The following is a 23,181-nucleotide window of genomic DNA, read 5'->3' as shown; positions in this document are numbered from 1 at the left end:
ACAATTGCTTACTGGCTGAACCTTTGCCTGTCAATCAAATGTGTGGGTTGGATGGTATTTCAGCCAAGAAATAAACAGAAGATCATTTTCAGCCCGATCAGAAACATTGTGGTCAGAATCTTATTCCCTAAATGGCTACACTGATGTGTTGGTTTTGGATATTATTCCACGATAAGGATTTCAGCTTACTACCATCCATTTAGATATTTTTCGCGACACACACATTTGTATTTGCTCCATAAATGTATAGTCTAGGGAAGAGAACTGTTTACACACCCTTTATAGATGAGAAAAATGTGGACTACATTCCTGTAATGTCAACCATCCAAATCAATCATTTCAGTGTCCTTTCGTCCTTTTTGTCTTTATAAACGTTATAAACAACAGTTATTCCAACAATGGTAGTCCAAAACACTTATTGTCCCCGCTGATCATCATCACATATGGCTTATCTACAGTGTATTCTATAGGCTACACAACTTGCAAGGAGTAGGGTATTTGATGAAAACATAGTAAAGCATAACTTTTCCATGGTACAAAATTACATTATCACATTGACAACCCACGCTCGCTGGAGGAAGTTTTGCCCTGGTTTGGAAACGACATCTCGCATCATTTTCAAATTATAAATCTGTTAATCATTTAACGAGTTAGTAATTTTGAAAATGTAGGCCATAAATGTATGCTAATCATATAATATTAGTACCCAACAAAAAAAATTGACATTTTTATAGCGGCACGCATCAATATCCATTGGAACTGGGAAATTATATTGAAGATGTTTTTTTATAAATAAAGAGAGAGGGAGAGACTTGGCGAGTTCAGAGAGAGTGACGAAAGAGAGAGATAGACATAGGGAGTTCAGGTCACTGGGGTCATTCCCCCCTGCCGCACACTCCCACGGGTGGCCTGCATGTTTATCTGTGGCCTGTGGAGTATGGGCTGCCCTCTGACGGTCGCTGCTAACCCTCTCCATATGCCATATGGTAATGTAGAGAAATATGTCTAAATACACACGCAAATAGAAGCCCTCATGGACCATTAACTGTATGGCCTTCCCCTGAATAATCTCCAGCGCTGCTTAGCAGAGGGTAACCTTTTCCCTCACGTTTCTCTTTCTCCCTTTCTTCCCTCCATATTTAACTCTCCAAGTACGTTTTCTATTTTCCTCTGTTTCCTACAGGTGACAGGGTAAAATGCATTGCATGAGTCATATTCCCCAATATAGCCAGGTAATAGATGGTGCAAAACAAAAAAACGACTGGTGCGACACTACGGGGCGAAACAGATGGGGTTTGCTTAGATTGTTGACAACATGTAAACTCTATTTTGTCTCCAAATGTTTATTGGAAACATAAATATATTTGCACAATTAGCACTTGTTGTCTCGCAATACATCGTTAGAGTTGTTATTTAGCTAGCTAGCAAATTTGAGCCATATTAGCATTCACATGAAATCAGTCAAAACACCTCAAAACAACACATGGTATCAAGAACAAGATAAAACGAGCTGAAACGAGCCACCTATGATTCCCCACATGGCAGCTTCTTGTCATTGTTGTTAGCTATCTAACCGTTCAGAATCATAACACTGCAGGGTCTCCATCCACATTGATTGCGAGCTCATCAAGTTTGTGACTTTGTCAACCAACCCGTCTATATAGGCAGGTCCTAAGATATAAGCATGGGTGAAAAGAGTACTGTAAAAAACGACTCAAGTAAAAGTAAAAAGTTGCACATTTTTAAAAAGTCCTCAGAGTAAAAAGTTACTACTTCTAAAATAATTAGCTATTTCAATTTTGATGGTTATTTTTATTCTCCTTTTACAAGAATGGAAGTTCCTGTGAAAAGGGTGTGGCATTTGAATGCAGGCTTCAAACAAATGCATATCAAAAAAAATTACTTTTCTATATACTACTGTATATGTAATATTGTTTACATGTAATGCTTGACAGGCTAAATGTTCCATAAAACTCCAGAAAATAACCAACAAGTTAAGATCCAGTACAGCTGATTTTAATATTAAATCTTCAACTTCACATATACAAATGTTCAAAGGAATGTTCAAAAAGGTATATATATTTTTGGAACTACCTATCGAACACTTCACTCACTTCACTTCTCTCTGAATTTGTCATTCAGTTCCAGTAGGAGCTGATTTTCTAAGTTAATTGAGTCTATCCTGGCTCGCTTTGCAGTGAAGAGCAGTCCAGCACAGCTAAAAACACGCTCACAGGTCGGCAGGATGGAATAGGTGTCTTGGTATTCAACCTGTTCTGCTGGCTCTTCAGTATCTGAGTCTCGGTCTGCTGACTCGACTGCCTGGCTCTGCTAACCAAAAACATTGAATGCTTTGATGACTTTCTATCCACTGTATGTTGTGGTTCTTACCACTTTCTCCCTGATCCTGTATGCACAATGGACGTCATCGAGGGCACATGCAAGCACATCAAATGTGTGCGAACCTCTCAATCTCTTGCAAGCGAGTGCAGCAGAACATCTCACCAGAGTTTCCTCATCTATCCAGTGACATTTTGTTCTTTTTTATTTGATTTATTTCACCTTTATTTAACCAGGTAGGCCAGTTGAGAACAAGTTCTGATTTACCACTGCGACCTGGCCAAGATAAAGCAAAGCAGTGCGACAAAAACAACAACACAGAGTTACACATGGGATAAACAAACGTACAGTCAATAACACAATAGAAATATATATAGAGAGTGTGTGCAAATGTAGTAAGATTAGGGAGGTAAGGCAATAAGTAGGCCATAGTGGCGAAATAATTACACATTTCCATTAACACTGGAGTGATAGATGTGCAAATAAGGATACTGGGGTGCAAAAATAAATCGGTTGAAGAGCATGCATTTAGTTTAACTAGCATTTAAGTGCAGTTGGAGGCCACGGAAGGAGTGTTGTTTGGCATTGAAGCTCTTTTGGATGTTTGTTAACACAGTGTCCAAAGAAGGGCCAGAAGAATACAGAATAGTGTCATCTGCGTAGAGGTGGATCAGAGAATGTGACCCCGATGTAACTCCTTTGATGAGCTGTTCAACAATCAGTGGTGGTGGCAACATAATTTACCTTGCCAAAGTGTGCCATAAATGAGTTCTTCATGTAATTGGCAGCTTCAAGTATTCTTGAACGAACAGTAGGTCTGGAGATGACTTTGCATTGAGGATGCAGGGTGGTTACCAACTCTTTAAAAGCTGGTTGTTCGACCACAGAGAATGGCTGTTGGCCCTCCCAGATCAAATTAATGACAAGCTTGTCAACGGTTGCCTGTGAGACACACCTGGCTCCTCCCACTGCCATAATTTCAGACATCTTTGCTTGCTTGCAAGTTGAAGAGGTGTTTGATAGTTCCTTGGTTCGTTTGTTTGTGGTTGCAGAGGTGAGCATATTGTAGTTGGTCATATTTAATGGATGTTTCCTCTGTGGACAAAATGGTTTCATCAATCTGGGCAAAATGTATATAGCCTGACCAGTTTGGTTGTATACAAATTTCCTTAAACCAGCACATAATCGTATTTGGGCAATGACAACATTTTTGTTTTCGCTCTGTAGTCCAGCACATTGGATTTTGAAAGACACAATGACAATGGGGTTAAAGTGCAGACTATCAGCTATAAGAAGGTGTTTTTATTCATATAAAATGAACCATTTAGAAATTACAGCATCTTTTGAATAATGTCACTGTCCAAATACATACGGATGTTGGGGAATATTGTTCTTTCTTTTCCCAAGTTATAAGAACTATAGTTTTACCAAACATGATTTTGGGCTATTATTCGAAAACTCAGTGATCCAACCAGATATAGCTAGGTAATAAGCAAGCAAAAAAAAGATAATGCACATCCCTAAAAATCCCAGGTCTCAAAATTATTTATTTATTTTATCTTCACAAGTCCATTAATTTCACTTTTAGCTATCCCCAACAACTGACATTATGTGGATGGCTAGCTACTAGCCACCATAATGTCAATGCTGTAGTAGCCTGCACTAGCTAGCAACAGGATGAGCTAGCTAACGTTAGCATTATGCTAAAGATTGAATGCAACTGGCTAGTAGCAACACTTTGTTTGCTACATTACATAGCCTACACAACAAATGCCATTCATGGCCATACAATATATTTAACTTAACTTTTCGTTCCATTACATGTTTCCTCAAGTTTGACGCAGAGTTTTTATAGGCAGCCACCTCCACCATCTTTGGTAAGCAGAGATTACATTCCATAAATGGGCGATTCTGCAACTTCGGGCACTTTGACCGTGCAAACTTTCAGAAATTGAAACTTATTCAAACACCATTTTACCAGTATTGTACTTGTCTTTGATTTGTCCAGAAACTATATCTGATCATGGCTGCGATCGTACTATTCAGGAATGTATATATTTTTGTAATTTTTCCCAGACAGCCATAGACAAATGGCATTTCCATCACGTCATTAAACATCCATTTTAGTTGAAAGTGAAATATCATACAATTGATTTATAACAGATTTCTTATACACATGTACATGAACTTGTATTGAATATTATTTTAAGTGGTTTTTAAGGTTTTCCTAATATTAATTATTCAACACAACGCCTGAATGTATAAACTTGCCCTGGTGACAGCTGAAAACATTTATTTATCATGAAAAATGAAAAGATATTTCCACCCAACCTTTTTGTGAGATTATGATAACAACCATATGATTTCCATATCGAAAACAAATAAATGTATGTAAATTATACAAAATATACTCATTTACTTCAAAAATATGGGTTGTGGTGGAAATGACAAGGTGTGGTGGAAATGACATCTATGTAAAAAAAACTAAATGAATAAAGACAATATTTTATTGCAAATATTTTAAACAACCATTGTTAAACATTTAATTAATATAAGACAAGGTAAGATTCCAAAACACTGGAACTTGACTATACTTAGATTCTACAAATAGAAATTCCAGCACATATATAGAGGGAAGAGTTAATTGAGAGCTACACATGTTTTATTTAATGTATGATTTTATGCCCTGCTTTGTATGTACTGTTTAGTGAGTTTCCAAGTGTATCTAAGGCTTAGAAAGAGCTAAGCTGCTCCCAGACCAAGGCATCCAGCTCCATGTACCTTTTGGTCACTGGATGGGGCTCAGGGACAAGTCCAAGCACATGCTGTGGTCTGTTCCATATGATGTTGTCTCTCATTGGCCATTTACACAGGTAGTTCTCTGCAAAGTCAATATGCACAATGATCTCCTCTTTCCCCAGATTCTCTTTTAATTCTCTCAGCTGAGTATTGGTGTCGAATGTTGTACACGTGTTTCCCCAACTTCTCTTTCGATCCTTTGGAGAAGTCCTCCAATAGAATTTGCAGTGTGCCACATACCTTTTCTTTGAACTTCTCCATGTTTCCCTCTTTGTTTTTCTTCTCTCTCTCTCCAGATTTGTTTTTCCACTCAAACCACCATGTCTGCTCACCAGCATCAAAGTCAGATGTTTTAAGCTATTTTGCTTGACAAAGGGAGCACTCTCTATGCACTCTTTCTTCAGGTTCTCAATAACTTCCTCAAGGTTGCTGCAGCTGATCACTTTGTGATACTGTAGTTTGTCCACCATGAAGTGGAGATTGGTGTGGGTTTTGCAAATCCATGTGTCCCTATCTTGGCTGCTGGCTTGACAACCCAAAAAGGACGTCTTTTGCAGAATTCACAGTAGGAAATTTGAATTGCTGGATATTCCCTTTTAAACTTCTGATAAAGGTTCTGAATTGTGCCATTCAAGAAGCGCTTCTGCTTTTTCTTCTTGTTCCTCGTTAGTGTGTCCCTTTTCCCTGTTGTTGCTCTGCTGTTGTCATCACGTTCATAGAATCTAGTGATTTTCTCTTCTGTGGCTGTGCTAATTCTGTTACACTGATTTTTCCTGGAGTATTGAAGACTTGATGGCCTGTTTTCATTGGCCCTCATTGCTTTTGCTGAAAATCCAAATTCTCTGTTTGTGGCTTTGACCAGGGCATACTTTCTCAGGATGTTGCCTCTGAGCATTTTTGAAGCCACTTGTTTGTCCTTGGCACTGCACATTTTTTAATACTTTTGTTTTAACTCTGCAATGATGGCATTTTGAAACAATAAAATCCTCCTCAAGTTTTTCGGAGTTCCCTTCATTTGCTGTTTTGTCTTTGTCTTTGGGGAATCTTGTCTCTCCATTTTTTGCTCATTACTCATCAGTTCATACCTTTTTTTGTATTTCTCAGCTTTCCGTAAAGCATTATCAAGTTTTACATTTGTCATACTAAGTTCTCTGTATGCTTTGAGTGACCTCTTCCAACCTTTTTCCTTCCAGCAAGTATTCGACTTCTCATTCCTGTTGCAGATGATGAGGAAGGGGTATCAGGGCGTGCATCAGGGCAGGTAAGTTAGGGGCAGGTACTGTATGTTAACCTCATGCTCTGGCTGCAAGTCATCTGGTGACTGAGGTGGTGTGTTGGCTGATAGATAGGTCTCCATTGCAACTGTTTTCTTTAAAGTCTGTCTTCTATTCTGTTGGTTACATTTCCATTGCCTTCTCTTTTTGATTTGTTCTCGCTTTGTAAGTTCAGAGATAGATTTCTCTTTTTTCTTCCAGTATCGCTCCCTGTCTTTTTGCAGGTGTTCCTGGTATCGTATAGGATCATTTTTTAAATTTTGTTTCTATATGTCTGTGACCTCTGTGCTGTTTTATGTGGCATCTTCTAAGAATAAAGACAAATACTACTTAGTTTTCAACTTGTTGTAACGATCGTCTGTTGAAGAAGGTGTGAACCAAAGCGCAGCGTGGTAAGTGTTCATGCTTTTATTTCAACTGAACACTAATAACAAAAATAACAAAGAGAAATGAACGAAAACCGAAACAGTCCTGTCAGGTGCAGAAACACAAAACAGAAAATACCTACCCACAAAGCATCGGTGGGGAAAAGCTACCTAAGTATGGTTCTCAATCAGAGACAACGATAGACAGCTGCCTCTGATTGAGAACCACACCCGGCCAAACACAAAGAAATACAAAACATAGAAAATTAACATAGAATGCCCACCCAAATCACACCCTGACCAAACCAAAATAGAGACATTAACAGCTCTCTACGGTCAGGGCGTGACAGGGCCGTTTTGGCGTGATGCGTGAAATTGAATAGTATTGGTCCATCTGGTCATGTTACTTGTCACTGACAAACAAGTGAACAGTTCTAGCTGCTTCATTAAAAATGTACTTAAGTAAAAGTACAGCCTTTGAAAAATACTCAAAAAAGTACAAGTACACAGAAAAGCTACTCAATTACAGGAACGTGAGTAGTTGTAATTCATTACTTCCACCCCTGGATATAAGGTACGGAGATTAATATAAAGCATGTTGTGAGATGTTTGGTAAGCTCCTTCTCTGTCAAAATGGTACATCCTATCCATCATGTCCTGCTGTGACATAGGCTCAGAAACAGAGGAATAGGGTGACGTTTGTGTGTGTGTGTGTGTTCATGTTTTTGCGTGCATGCCTGCATGTACAATATGTGTCCATCTATCCAGCACAGTACAGCGAAGGTACAGTAACATTGTGATCCTTGTATCGTACGGTGAGTCTTTTGGAGCCTTCATCCTGCACAGCTGTGCTTTTTGCATAACGACTAACAAGGGTGAGCACAGAACGCTGTGTTCCCTTCCACACACACACACACACACACACTCTCTCTCTCTGGCAGAGACAGAGGGGGGATCCAGACATACCCAACCCTACCTAGCTATCATTGATGGCTGACCTTTTTATACCGGGTGTGCGTTCGTACAAGGCCGTCTCCTTCCCCACACCCCGTCCCTAGCTGGGAGAATGGTCTGGCTGGTTCTCTGTGTGCTGATCAGTGGTTGTACTCTGGTTGTACTATTCAGGGTTGTGATATTCGCCAACTGGACAGTGTTTCCTCCAACACATTGGTGCGGCTGGCTTCCTGGTTACTCTTTTTTTCAATTTTTGCCTAAAATGTCATACCCAAATCTAACTGCCTGTTGCACAGGCCCTGAAGCAAGGATATGCATATTCTTGGTACCATTTGAAAGCAACCACTTTGAAGTTTGTGGAAATGTGAAAGGAATATAGGAGAATATAACACAATAGATCTGGTAAAAGATAATACAAAGAAAAAACCAACCGTTTTTGTGTATTTTTTTTAAACCATCTTTGAAATGCAAGAGAAAGGACATCATTTATTATTCCAGCCCAGGTGCAACTTAGATTAGATGGCAGCAGATGGCAGCAGTGTATGTGCAAAGTTTCAGACTGATCCAATGAAACATTGCATTTCTGTTCAAAATGTTGTATCAAGACTGCCCAAATGTGCCTAATTTGTTTATTAATATGTCTATGTCCTAGGAAATGTTCTTACTTATAACCTCATGCTAATCACATTAGGCTACGTTCGCTCAACCGTCAACCAACATTAGGCTACGTTCGCCTCAAAAAAACTCTCCTGAGTCCGTAGGGGAGTTACAGCGATGGGACAAGACTGTAACTACCAATTGGATATCACAAAATTGAGAAAAGAGGCTAAAAGTACAAAGAAAAAATGATATACTAAAATATGCAGAAAAACAATATGCACTTTTCCCCACCAAAGATGTTTCCATCAAATTTACCTGTTTCGGATAAAAGTGTATTTTGTTTGAAATGATCATCAAGTTCATAACCTTGCACCCTCACCACCCTGTGAAGTTCATCATAACTTATTACTTATTTCATCTGTAGCCTAATAAACTGCATGCTTTCCTGACCATCGAGTGACTCCAAGTTTACTTCGACATGATGGTTATTATAGCAATATTTTTCGCATAATTTATTTTACAGACACAAAAAGATACCACCTTGTCTAGCGTATTTTGTTTTTTCACATTTGGAAACTTTATGGACAAATTTGTTGTTTCCATCAGGCCTTCCATTAGACATTTTTTATCCAGCGTACTTTACTTGCATAAAAAGGTTGGATGGACACCTGGCACTCGGTCAGGGAGAGGTTGAAAATGTCAGTGAAGACAATCGCCAGTTGGTCCGTGCATGCTCTGAGTACACGTCCTGGTAATTCGTCTGGCCCCGCGGCCTTGTGAATGTTGACCATTTTAAAGGTCTTGCTTATATCGGTTACGAAGAGCCTGATGACACAGTTGTTTGGAACAGCTGGTGCTCTCATGCATGCTTCAGTGTTTCTTGCCTCGAAGCGAGAATAAAGGGCATTTAGCTCGTCTGGTAAGCTCCCATCACTGGGAAGCTCACGGCTGGGTTTCCCTTTGTAGTCCATAATAGTTTTAAAGCCCTCCCACATCCGATGAGCATCAAAGTCGGTGAAGTAGGATTCAATCTTAATCCTGAATTTATGCTTTGCATGTTTGATGATTCGTCTGAGGGCATAGCGGGATTTCTTATAAGCGTCCGGATTAGTGTCCCGCTCCTTGAAAGCGGTCGCTCTAGCCTTTAGCTCGGTGCAGATGTTGCCTGTAATCCATGCTTCTGGTTGGGATATGTACATAAGGTCACTGTGGGGACAACGTCGTCGATGCACTTAGTGATGAATCCGGTGACTGAGGTGGTATACTCCTCAATGCCACTGGATGAATCCTGGAACATATTCCAGTCTGTACTAGTAAAACAGTCCTATAGCGTAGCATCCGCGTAATCTGACCTCTTCCGTATTGAGTGAGTTACTGGTACTTCCTGCTTTAGTTTTTAATTGTAAGCAGGAATCAGGAGGATATAATTATGGTCACATTTGCCAAATGAAGGATGAGGGAGAGCTTTCAAGGCGTCTCTGTGTGTGGAGTAAAGGTGGTCTTGAGTTTTTTTCCCTCTGTGACATGCTGGTAGAAATGAAGTAAAACAAATGTAAGTTTGCCTGCATTAAAGTCCACGGCCACTAGGAGCGCCACTTCTGGATATGCATTTTCTTGCTTGCTTATGGCCTTAAACAGCTCATTGTGTGCGGTCTTAGTTCCAGCATCATTTTGTGGTGGTAAATAGATGGCTACAAAGAATATAGATGAACACTCTCTTGGTAGATAGTGTGGTCTACAGTTTATCATGAGGTACTCTTCCTCAGGCGAGCAATACCTTGAGACTTCCTTTAAAATTAGACATCACACATCAGCTATTGACAAATAGACACACAACCCTACTGTCCTGCCGATGCATGGAAAACCCAGCCAAATATATATTATCCGTGTCGTCATTTAGCCAGGTTTCTGTGAAACATAAGATATTACAGTTTTTAATGTCCCGTTGGTAGGATAGTCTCGAACAGAGATCATCCAGTATATTTTCCAGTGATTGCACGTTGGCCAATAGAACGGATGGTAGAGGCGGGTTACCCGCTCTCTTACGAATTCTAACAAGGCACCCTGATCTCCGCACCCTGTATTTCAGTATTTTCTTCACGCGAATGACTGGGATTTGGTCTCGGAGAAGTAGTATATGCTTTGGGTCGGACTCATTAAAGAAAAAATCTTCGTCCAATTCCATGTGAGTGATCGCTGTTCTGAAAACCAGAAGCTCTTTTCGGTGATCAGAGACAGTAGCAGTAACATTATTTACAAAATAAGTTGCGAAACAACATACAAAATAGCTCAGCTGGTTAGGAGCCCGTAAAAAGGCAGCCATGCCCTCCGGCGCCAACAGTAGCTAAGATGGGGAAAAGTCTGTCCATAATAATGAACTGCTCTGCCTTCTCAACGACATTATCAACAAGACAAGACAACAAGAGTTCCTACAAGCCCTAGTTTTGTCGCATCTGGACTACTATCAAGTGATTGAAGTCGGGTGGTCAGGTGCCACAAAGATGGATTTAGGAAAATTACAATTGGCTCACAACAGAGCAGCACGGCTGGCCCTTGAATGTACGCAGAGAGAGCTAACATTAATAATATGCTTGTCAATCTCTCATGGCTCCCCCCTTTGTTCTTACACTGCTGCTACTCGCTGTTTATTATCTATGCATAATCACTTTACCCCTACCTCCATGTACAAATTACCTCGACTATCCTATATCCCTGCGCATTAACTCGGTACCCCCTGTTATACAGCCTCATTATTTATTGTTTCATTTTAAAAATATTTAGTTTATTTAGTAAATATTTTCTTAAAACTGCACTGCCAGTACTCCTGATGTACTGACCTGTCTCCTGGTAGCGCCTCCATGCTCTGGACACTACGCTGACAGACACAGCAAACCTTTTTGCCACAGCTCGCATTGATGTACCATCCTGAATGAACTGCACTACCTGAGCCACTTGTGTGGGTTGTAGACTCCGTCTCATGCTACCACTAGAGTGAAAGCACCGCCAGCATTCAAAAGTGACCAAAACATCAGTCAGGAAGCATAGGAACTGAGAAGTGGTCTGTGGCCACCACCTGCAGAACCATTTCTTTATTGGGGGTGTCTTGCTAATTGCCTATAATTTCCACCTTTTGTCCATTCCATTTGCACAACAGCATGTGAAATTTATTGTCAATCAGTGTTGCTTCCTAAGTGGACAGTTTGATTTCACAGAAGTGTGATTGACTTGGAGTTACATTGTGTTGTTTAAGTGTTCCCTTTATTTTTTTGAGCAGTGTATATATATTAACCTAGATAACCCACCCTAGTCACACCCCGACCTCACCAACATAGAGAATAAAAAGTTCTCTATGGTCAGGGCGTGAATGAACATTTCTCAGGACATAGACATATCTGATATTGGCAGAAAGCTTACATTCTTGTTAATCTAACTGCACTGTCCAATTTAGGCACATTTGGGCAGTCTTGATACAAAATTTTAAACAGAAATGCAATGGTTGCATTGGATCAGTGTAAAACTTTGCACATACACTGCTGTCATCTAGTGGCCAAAATCTTAAATGCACCTGGGCTGGAATAATACATTATGGCCTTTCTCTTTCATTTCAAAGATGATGCTACAAAAAAAACGCATGTTTTTTTCTTTGTATTATCTTTTACCAGATCTAATGTGTTATATTATCCTACATTAATTTAACATTTCCACAAACTTCAAAGTGTTTTCTTTCAAATGGTATCAAGAATATGCATATCCTTGCTTCAGGTCCTGAGCTACAGGCAGTTAGATTTGGGTACGTCATTTTAGGCAAAAAAAGAGGGTCCGATCCTTAAGTGTGTGCCCTCGGGCCAATAATCTACTACCACATATCTACCATACAAAATCAAATTTTATTTTTCATATGCGCCGAATCGTAAGGGCTCGTAAGCATTTCATGGTAAGGTGTACGTACACCTGTTGTATTCGGCGCATGTGACAAATACGATTTGATTTGACATAAAAAAAATACAAAATGCACACATGCTGCATCTGTGCTCACTGAATACGTTATTCAAAGTGGAGAAAGAACACTCACACCTTGCTGTAGATGTCCCAAATGTTAATCCAAATCAATGTTTCAGTGCCAACAGCACAGTCAGCATTGCTTACAAAGGACCGCCCTATCTTTGAAGAACACTGAGTGGGGTGGCTGTGGTTGCAATTTCACTTGGCAAGAATCAATAAACTCTGCTTCCACTGGTTCAGTTGTGCTTAGATCCACAGGTCGTCAGGTGCTAGTGGCTGGGGTAACGGAGGTGCAGGTGCTTTTTTTGCTCTTGGCAGTGCCCAGCCATTATCGGATATCCAAGCTATAATTATTCAGCTCGCCGCTACCAAAACTCAACAGCACAGTCGACATTGCAAACAAAGGCCTGCTGTATCTTTGAAGAACACTGAGCGGAGTCTATTTGTTGTTGCTGGCTGTGGTTGCGATTTCACTTGGCAAGAATCAATAAATGTAACCGCACAGACGGCATTGCTGACAAAGGCCCGCCGTATCTTTGAAGAACACTGGGTGGGGTCCATTTGTTGTTGCTGGCTGTGGTTGTGATTTCACTTGGCAAGAATCAATCAACTCTGCTTCTGCTTCCTCAGGTGCTAGTGGCTGGGGTAACAGAGGTGCATGGGCTTGTTGTGATGTTACCCTCCTGCTGTTAGAGTTAGGCCCTGGCTCATCTCGATCTTGTTGGTCAGCAGACAGCATGTGTCACGCCCTGACCGTAGAGATCCTTTTTATGTCTCTATTTTGGTTGGTCAGGGCGTGAGCTTGGGTGGGCATTCTATGTCTGGTGTTCTATGTTGTCCTTGTTTTGTATTTCTGTGTGTTTGGCCTGGTATGGTTCTCAATCAGAGGCAGCTGTCTATCGTTGTCTCTGATTGAGAATCATACTTAGGTAGCCTGTTCCCACCTGTGTTTGTGGGTGGTTGTTTCCTGTTTAGTGTTTGTTTTACCTTTCAGGACTGTTCGTTTGTCGTTTTTGTTGTTTTGTCAAGTGTTGCGTATTTTATAAAAAAAATCTGAACACTTACCACGCTGCACCTTGGTCCTCTTCTCCTTCTCCCGACGACAATCGTTACAGAACCACCCACCAACAAAGGACCAAGCAGCGTGGGAACATGGACTCCTGGACATGGGAGGAAATTTGGGGGATGAGCGGGTATTACGGGTATTACATTACATTTGCTGCTAGGCTCCTCAACCTCGGTGGTCGGGTCAGCAGGCTAATCGGTGAGCTTGGCATCAACCTCGACATGGTAGTCTTCCGTTTTTTTTGCTCTTGGCAGTGCACTGACATTTTTGGATATCCATGATGATTAGCCAGCTATAATTATTCAGCTCGCCACTACCAAAACTTACCGAAGCTAGTAGCTACTAGCTAGCCTATTATTAGCTGTAGCTGTCTGGAAAAGTGAACAATTTTGTTCCCTAACTGTGAGTAAAAAACAAGTCAATTTGACCCCGCCCTGGGTGGGATACAATGGGCTTCAAAAAAAAGGCAATGAAGGCGGTACCTTATGGGCTAGGTGCTCAATCAGATTTTCTTTATTTTAACGACTAAATATTACATTATTACATCCCCCCTCCCTCTCCTTCCTCAGATCATGAGTTCACACCTGGCATAGCCTCTGTCCCGGTCTGCGCTACTGGCAGGCCCGACAAAGCTTCATTGGCAAAACCGGTCATTGTAATTCATATACCATTTCTTATGTTTAAAACAAAACTGGGGGGGGCGATGCAGTGTTTTTCCACCCCGTAGAGTCGGCTCGTCTCTGATCTTATATATTATTGAGGGTTGGGAAAGTTTTTATGAATAATATAAAAAAACAGGTTTGGAGAGACTTTCCTCATAAAAAATATTGTTAAATAATGATTCAAATAGGTTACATGTTCGTGTAATATGATCCACAATTGCTAGCGATCCTCTGGAGAACAACCACACGATGTGACAGAGGAAAGAAAGGTAAACTAACAATGGAACGGAATGATGCAAAATGTAAGGAAACTAACATTAAAGGGACAGTTATGAATGTATACTGAACAAAAATATGAACGCAACATGTAAAGTGTTGGTCCCATGTTTCATGAGCTGAAATAAAAATGCCAGAAATGTTCCATCTGCACATATTTCTTTACATCCCTGTTAGTGAGCATTTCTCCTTTGCCAAGATAATACAGATGTAGCATATCAAGAAGATGATTAAACAGCATGATCATTACACAGGTGCAGCTTGTACTGGGGACAATAAAAGGCCACTATAAAATGTGCAGTTTTGTTACACAGCACAATGGCACAGATGTCAAGTTTTGAGGGAGCGTGCAATTGGCATGCTGACTACAGGGTTTTCCACCAGAGCTGTTGCTAGAGAATTGAATGTTAATTATTTTCTACCATAAGCCGCCTCCAACGTCATTTTAGAGAATTTGGCAGTTCGTCCAACCGGCCTCACAACCGCAGACCACGTGTAACCACGCCAACCTAGGACCTTCACATCCGGCTTCTTCACCTGCCGGATCGTCTGAGACCAGCCACCTGTACAGCTGATGACATGGAGGAGTATTTCTGTCTGTAATAAAGTCTCATTCTGATTGGCTGGTGCCTGGCTCCCCAGTCGGTGGACCTGGCTCCCTTATGGGTAGGCCTATGCCATCCCAGGCCCACCCATGGCTGCGCCCCTGCCCAGTCATGTGAAATCCATAAATGAGGGCCTAATGAATTTATTTTAAGTGACTGATTTCCTTATATGAACTGTAACTCAGTAAAATATTTAAAATTATTGTATGTTGCGTTCAACTACAGATAGTTGCTAATATTTAACATGATACAAATTGTTTGAAAAAATACAGTGAAAACTCCAGGCATTTAATCAAAACAATTTAGAAATCATAAATCAACTCGGTAGATTAGGCACTATACTGTCATTTGTGTATGGCTACAGAAGCCTACAGCTTGGGTCTCCGCAATTAATATCTGTTAATATCTGCAGGTTATAAGGCCAGCATTTCATAAACTTCACTGTGGAAAAGGTGACATGTTGATATGCTTCAGTTAGCTGCAATGTGACTGGTGTCATATTTGTCTCCAGTAATCCTAAGGTAAAATAGATATGAAACCATTGTAGTTTATAATCCCCTTATCCAAACAGCTTACTCACTTACCTAGCTCTTATCGATAGTATTTATCAATTTGCAAATCACAGTACATGGAGAATAGTGTTATTTCTATCGTAAAAAATGAAGTAGATGTTCCACTTGGAACCGACAGGTTGCTCAAACTTATTCATAATTTCAATTTCGCAGGTAAAGGTGGTAGAATTATGAGAAAATTAAGTTAAGGTCAGAATACGGTGTATCTGTAGACACACCTCTGCCACACCTTAATTTCTTTGATCTTCACCCAAAACAAATAGCGAGTAAATAGCATGCTATTCTCATGCTTTAACTCAAAGTCAGAATACATGTCGGAATTCCCCCCATGCTACCTACTGCTACTGCACTGCCCAACACCTCAATAACACAATCACATTAACACCCTCATGGAGTTTTTGACATGACAGCTTTTCACTGAGGTGAATGAGGAAGCTTGATGCAAGATGGTGTGCGGCGGTGGTAGCATTAGAGTTATCAGTGGGCGTTGCCGAAAAACGATGTTGACATAAAATTGCTGTCCAACCTCTCTCCCATCCACCTTACACACGCAACGCCACCACAGGTGCCTCACTCGTATGCCAATCTTAAAAAACAGCCTCTCAGACCCAGAGATGGAAATAGGCATGGGGGTAGAATGGGCGTCACTCCGGCCAGCCGATTAGCCAGTAGGGCCTAGTTACATAAGGACCCTTCCCCCCTTGGGTGCCTTATTGAGTGCCTGAGTAGGCCTGATAGGCCACAGCCCAGACCAATCAACCAGAGGATGAGTCAGCAAGAATGATAGGAGTTCAGGAGAACTAGCTGGAAAATGATTTAAAAAAGAGGGGTAGGGGGAGAAACGAGGAGAAGCAGAATATGAGAAAAGGCTAGCACGGAGTTGGAAGTAAAATTAAGAACATTTAAGAAAAACATGATGGGTTTGACAGGGGGAATAGAAATGAAGTTGACTTTTCACAATGGAGAGAAAGGAAATAGAGGGAGGAGAAGGGCGAGGGAGCACAACAGGAGAGGGAAGCGAACATTTTAAGTGGAGGGAGACAACATGATGGGATTTAGATTGAAAGAAAGAGGGAAACAGAAAGTAGCAGAGTGGGAGAAAGAGAGAGTGGGAGAGAGAATATTTTTGTAAAATGTATACTGCTTGAAGCCTCAAATGTAATAGCCTTGTCTTCAAGGTTCCACCTGTGCTCATCTGAATGTATTGTTTGAATTTAGAGTTCTGAAATCTTCATTTCAGAAGGTGTGCACAATTGCTGGCTGCCGAAGTAACAATATATTAGTTGTATTAGTCCCAAGGTTACTTTGTAACTAACTCAGACTATCAGGTGGGCCAGGGACATCATTTGTTGATAATTACACAATTTCTCATGGTTGAGATTATTGTTGAATATAAAGGACAAATAGCTGAGGGATGGAGCTTGAGAAGTGTAACCACTCTCAAAATCATAGACAGAGCTATGGATGCAAGGAATGACCATCCATGAGAACAAAATCCTAGTTTGAACAATGTTTTGAGTAAAACAGGCTTATATGTTGGGTGCTTATGGAGTACAACAACTGAACTAAGCTCACGAGGCGTGTATAAGTTGTATTCGGCCAGAATCAATTGGTGTAAATCATTAATTTAAAAGTAAAAAAAATGGATGCAGGATGCTCACGCACTACACAGTGCTTTCCACATAAGTGGGCCACCTTGATCTTGTTGTCTTACAGCTCAAACCTAATCAGAGTTATATTTAGTGTAATTATCTGCGTTAAAGAGGGGTGGTTGTTTATTAGCTAGGATGTTAGCAGTCCTTTGAATACGACATCTATGGTATGTGCGTGTGTGTGTGTGTGTGTGTGTGTGTGTACACGGTCACATCTTCAGCAGCTAACTCCGAATCCACCCATGCATGCACACACATACAGTACACACACACACATGCACCATCCCAATCCTGAAGGACTCAGGATGTCACATGTCACGTCGGTACATGGTCAAATAGCTCATTGGCTACCAAGTGGACCTGGTCATCAGTAGTCTCCCTAAGTATGCGGGTTGCCTCCCATATTAGCATGTTCTGACATACAAGTCTGCTGGTAATACAAGCGTAGACTGGGCTTTTGTTTTTTTCCCTGGTGTGAACTTCCAGAATTATTACCTAGCTATATGTTCAATGAGTTTATTTCGCAAGTGAGTCGTTTGCATGTGCCACTGGCTGTGACTAAAATTAGCCTAGCTAATTAGCCACGTCATGTTTCCAAGGGGATTTTTTTTTTTTTACCTGCCCGCATTTTAAGCCTTGCCTACCAAAACTCAGGATTTGTTGGGAAAGTTGTCTGTTTTTCCTCCCATTTTGTAGTGGCCAAGAAAATCTCACATGATCCCCAGACCTAGTGCCCTAGGCCTTGGATTCATCAACCTCTCCCTCTCATTAAGTGTCCTCATTAGTTGAGGTCACTGAGTTGGAGTTGAAATAGTTGTGGTCACAGAGTTGGAGTTGAAAGCGATAGATCTCAATGTATCTATCTATCTAGGCTAACTGATTATCATTTTGTATAAAACTGCCTGCTTTGCTGAAGTTTCTGACCCAAATCTACCTTTTATTTAATTGTATTATTTAACCCTTATTTACCAGGTATGTTGACTGAGAGCCCATTCTCATTTTACAGCAATGACCTGGGGAATAGTTACAGGGGAGAGGAGATGAATGAGCCAATTGTAAGCTGGGGATGATTAGGTGGCCATGAAGGCCAGATTGGGAATTTAGCCAGGACACCAGGGTTAACACTCCTACTCTTACGATAAGTGCCATGGGATCTTTAGTGACCACAGAGAGTCAGGACACCCGTTTAACATCCCTCTACACAGGGCAATGTCCCCAATCACTGCCCTGGGGCATTGGGATATTATATTTTTTTTAGACCAGAGGAAACAGTGCCTGCTTCTGGCCCTCAAACACCACTTCCAGCAGCATCTGGTCTCCAATCCAGGGACCGACCAGGACCAACCCTGCTTAGCCTCAGAAGCAAGCCAGCAGTGGGATGCAGGGTGGTAAGCTTTGTTTTCTATTCACCCAAGTTCACCCATATTAATTCCTCCATGACCAACATTTCAAGCGTAGTCCTAAAAAGTTCCATCCATTACCTATGTACTGTATGCATATTTACAGAACATTCATATGTCCTTCAATCAGCTGCAGAGAGGTGGGTTTACAGCTAAACCTGTTTTTCAGGGTTTCCTATGAATTAGGAACTCACCTGAAAAAAAACAAAGGCCAGAAACAGTATGTTAGCCTCAATGCCCATCCCCTCTGTTCAATAATTCAATGAGTAATTGGAGATTGTGAGAATGCATTACACATATGGGTCCCGATTCAGACGTAAGAAATGTACGCCTTTCCTAGGCACACCTTTCCTATGCATTTCTCCGTAGCTGGTATTCAGATTTAGCTTATGCAGATGCATAACGGGATTTGCAGGCGTGGTTCCCTTGTGTGCACTGAATACATTTCATTCAGCTGCTGAAAACCATCCCACTTGCTGGCCAACAGATTGTCTCGGAGTTTTCATTCAATAGGGTTTTCAGTACATTTATCTAAAGCCATCCCTTTAAATGTGACGTACCTTTAATTTTAATTTTCTCAACAGACTCACTAGAAAAGAGAATGATTCAGAAAATGAAGGATCAATGAAAGAAACCCATGTACTTCTCAGCACCAGTTGGTAGATTAAAAAAAGACTCTGATCTTGTATATTATTTAGGATAGGAAAGTATTTATGAATAATAATAATAAATAAGTCAAGGTCAGAATCGGTAGACACACCTCTGCCACACCTTCATTTCTTTGATCGCCACCCCGAATGAGTAGCTGGCTGAAACATGCGTTACCTCATGCCTAAATTCAAGGTCAGAATACACGTAGAAAGAAAAGTGCATGAAAAGGGAATAAAGTTCCATTTATGCGCGCATAACTCGGGTCGGAATCGGCCCCATGGACAATTAAAGCGCTTTATATTCATGAGATAAGATTTCACTCTTGATTAAAATGATTACAGATGGATTACCGATTGAGCGTCTCAATCCCCTGCACAAATTATACAGTCTTTGTATCCATAGCCGATTCGTTCTCACAATAGCCAGTCAAGTCATACACTGTAGGAGCACACACAGTGCTTTGCATAGAAACCATTGTTTCAGAATGGGTTGTTTTAGAATGGGTTGAATTTCAAAAGGGTTTCAGTCTTCTGTCCTTCTGTCTCGTCGAGGGGGGATAAGGTCAATGCTGTGGAAACTGGACAGAATACACTTCTGAATGTGTTTTAGTGACTACTTTGTCTCTCTCTACCTCTCCCTCACGCTCTCTAAAACTATATATCAACTGTTAATTTATGCAAACTGTCACACACTGACATTTATGGTATAGTCAGTGTGTGATCGGATGAAGTAGAACTATGATCTAATCAAATCTAATCAAAGATCTACGATAGATGCACTAAATTGTATTGTGTGCGTGACTGAAAGGGTTAAACAGTAAATTACATTGCCATAGGAAGGGGGGGGGGGGGGGGGGGGGTGGAGGTCTAACGTGTAGTCCGTTATGCATGTAATCAATGCATGTTCTATTCCCTCCCTCTGTTTCCCTGGGCTTGGGACAGGGACAGAGCGCGGCTGTGCATTAACACGGGTGATGAATCCCAGGTGGTGATTAGGCTGGTTCTAAGACAGTGTCAGAGAACCAGGCCCCGGGGGACTGAGCCTGTACCCACTTAAGACACTCAGTACCTCGGTAATAGCCAGGATCTTGTTGTCTGAAATACACCCGTGGTGAGATGCTGGATGGAGTGGCCTGTCCAGGCTCTTACCTAAGCCGTGAATCTGTGAATAGGGCTGATACAGAACGCATTCACAGAGTGTGATAACTTTGATCTACAGGAGGATAAATACATGAGCATTTTTAGTGCCTTCCGTCATAGGCATATGTTAAGGCATATGTTAGGCTCTGTGTTTTTCTCAACCAAGTGATGTACCTAGCTTAACATACTTATCCTCGAGGCATCACTGCAAGTTCTTCATGCTTTCCAATTTTATAATATAATTCAAAACGTTTGTCTACTCTATTATCAAAAGCATGCCAGGGGAAGCCATACGTACAGTATACAGTTAAAGGACGAAGGTGTCAAAATACGTATGTACAGTAACAGTCAAAAGTTTGGACACACCTACTCATTCAAGGGTTTTTCTTTATTTTTACTATTTTCTACACTGTAGAATTATAGTGGAGATATCAAAAACTATGAAATAACACATATGGAATCATGTAGTAACCAAAAAAAGTGTTAAACAAACCTAAATATACTTTATATTTGTCACGTTGGTATAAAGGGATCGGGAGACGAGGGCAGGAATGAGTTACACGGGGACGAAGACCAAACAAACACGTATACAAAACACAGGGTTGAGACCCAAACAAAAGAGCGAGGAGTACCTCAAATAAATACACAAGTGCACAATGATACCACACGGGACGAGACCCGTAATCATCTGCGCAATACAAGCGGCACGAAAGCCAAAACAACACAGCACAGGTACTCACACGACCAACGGACATTGTAACAATAATTGACAGCCCAATGGTGAACCAAAGTGCTCATTTATACAATTACAATCAGGGAAATGGGGACCAGGAGTGATTAATGGCACAGTTCCGGAGGGATCCGTGACAGTAACCCCCCCCCCCGACGTGCTGCACCAGCAGCGCAACGACACCGGCCACGAGGACGATCACAGGAACGCAGTGCGGGTCGATCAGGACCCGATGCAGCTGCCAAAGTTGGGGGCCAGTTGCCACTGCCGAAGTTGTGGCGGCATCGGAAGGGCCAGTTGCAGCTGCCGAAGTTGCGTTGTCAGTCGGATCAGTTGTGGCGACGTCGGACGACCCAGTTGCAGCTGATGAAGTTGCGGCAGCGCCGGATGGACCAGTCACAGCGTTGTCGGACGGGCCTTTCCCGCTGTCTCCCTTAATGGTTGATTATTCTGTCACGCTGGTATAAGGGATCGGGAACAGGTGCAGGAGTGTGTAATAGGGGTTTTTATTGACACAAATTACAGCGTGCCATGTGAAGGCACGGGGACGAAGACCAAACAAACACGTATACAAAACAGGGTTGAAACCCAAACAAAAGAGCGAGGAGTACCTCGAAAAAACACACGGGGCGCACAATGATACCACACGGGACGAAACCCATAATCATCTGCACAATACAAGTGGCACGAAAGCCAAAATAACACAGCACAGGTACTTACACAACCAACGGACATTGTAACAATAATCGACAGGACAATGGTGAACGAAGGGCACACTTATGCAATTACTAATCAATGGGAATAGGGACCAGGTGTGTGTAATGACACAGTTCCGGAGGGATCCGTGACAATATTTTAGATTCCTCAAAGTAGCCACCCTTTGCCTTGATGACAGCTTTGCACGCTCTTGGCATTCTCTCCAGTTTCACCTGGAATGCTTTTCTAACAGTCTTGAAGGAGGTCCCACATATGCTGAGCACTTGTTGGCTGCTATTCCTTCACTCTGCGGTTCAACTCATCCCAAACCATCTCAATTGGGTCGAGGTCAGGTGATTGTGGTGGCCAGGTCATCTGATGCAGCACTCCATCACTCTCCTTCTTAGTCAAATAGGCCTTACACAGCCTGGAGGTGTGTTGGGTCAATGTCCTGTTGAAAAACAAATTATAGTCCCACTAAGCGCAAACCTGGTGGGATGGCGTATCGCTGCAGAATGCAGTGGTAACCATGCTGGTTAAGTGTGCCTTGAATTCTAAATCAATCACTAACAGTGTCACCAGCAAATCACCATCACACATCCTCCTCCATGCTTCACGGTGGGAACCACACATGCAGAGATCCTCCATTAACCTAAAAAACAAAAATCTCATCAGACCAAAGGACAGATTTCCACCGGTCTAATGTCCATTGGTCATGTTTCTTGGCCCAAGCAAGTCTCTTCTTCTTATTGGTGTTCTTTAGTAGTGGTTTCTTTGCAGCAGTTCAACCACGAAGGCCTGATTCACGCAGTGTCCTCTGAACAGTTGATGTTGACATGTGTCTCTAATTTGAACTCTGTGAAGCAGAGGTAATCCTCTGAGGAGGATTAATCCTCTGAGGATCCTCTGCAGCAGAGGTAACTCTGGGTCTTCCTTTTCTTCCTTCATAGTGCTTGATGGTTTTTGCGACTGCACTTGAAGAAATGTTAAAAGTTCTTAAAATGTTCCGTATTGACTGACCTCCATGTCTTAAAGTAATGATGGAATGTCATTTCTCTTTCCTTATTTGAGCTGTTCTTGCCATAATATGGACTTGGTCTTTTACCAAATAGGGCTATCTTCTGTATACCACCCTACCTTGTCACAACACAACTCAACACAACAGGCTCATATGCGTTAAGAAGGATAGAAATTCAACAAATTAACTTTAAACTTTAAACAAGGCACACCTGTTAATTGAAATGCATTCCAGGTGACTACCTCATGAAACTGGTTGAGGGAATGCCAAGAGTGTGCAAAGCTGTCATCAAGACAAAGGGTGGTTACTTTGAAGAATCTCAATTATCACATTTATTTTAATTTGTTTAAAAAGAAATTGGTTACTACATGATTCCATAT

This window comes from Salvelinus namaycush, chromosome 35 (genome assembly GCF_016432855.1).
Source record: "Salvelinus namaycush isolate Seneca chromosome 35, SaNama_1.0, whole genome shotgun sequence".
NCBI classification, from domain to species: domain Eukaryota; kingdom Metazoa; phylum Chordata; class Actinopteri; order Salmoniformes; family Salmonidae; genus Salvelinus; species Salvelinus namaycush.
This window is presented reverse-complemented; position numbering follows the sequence as displayed.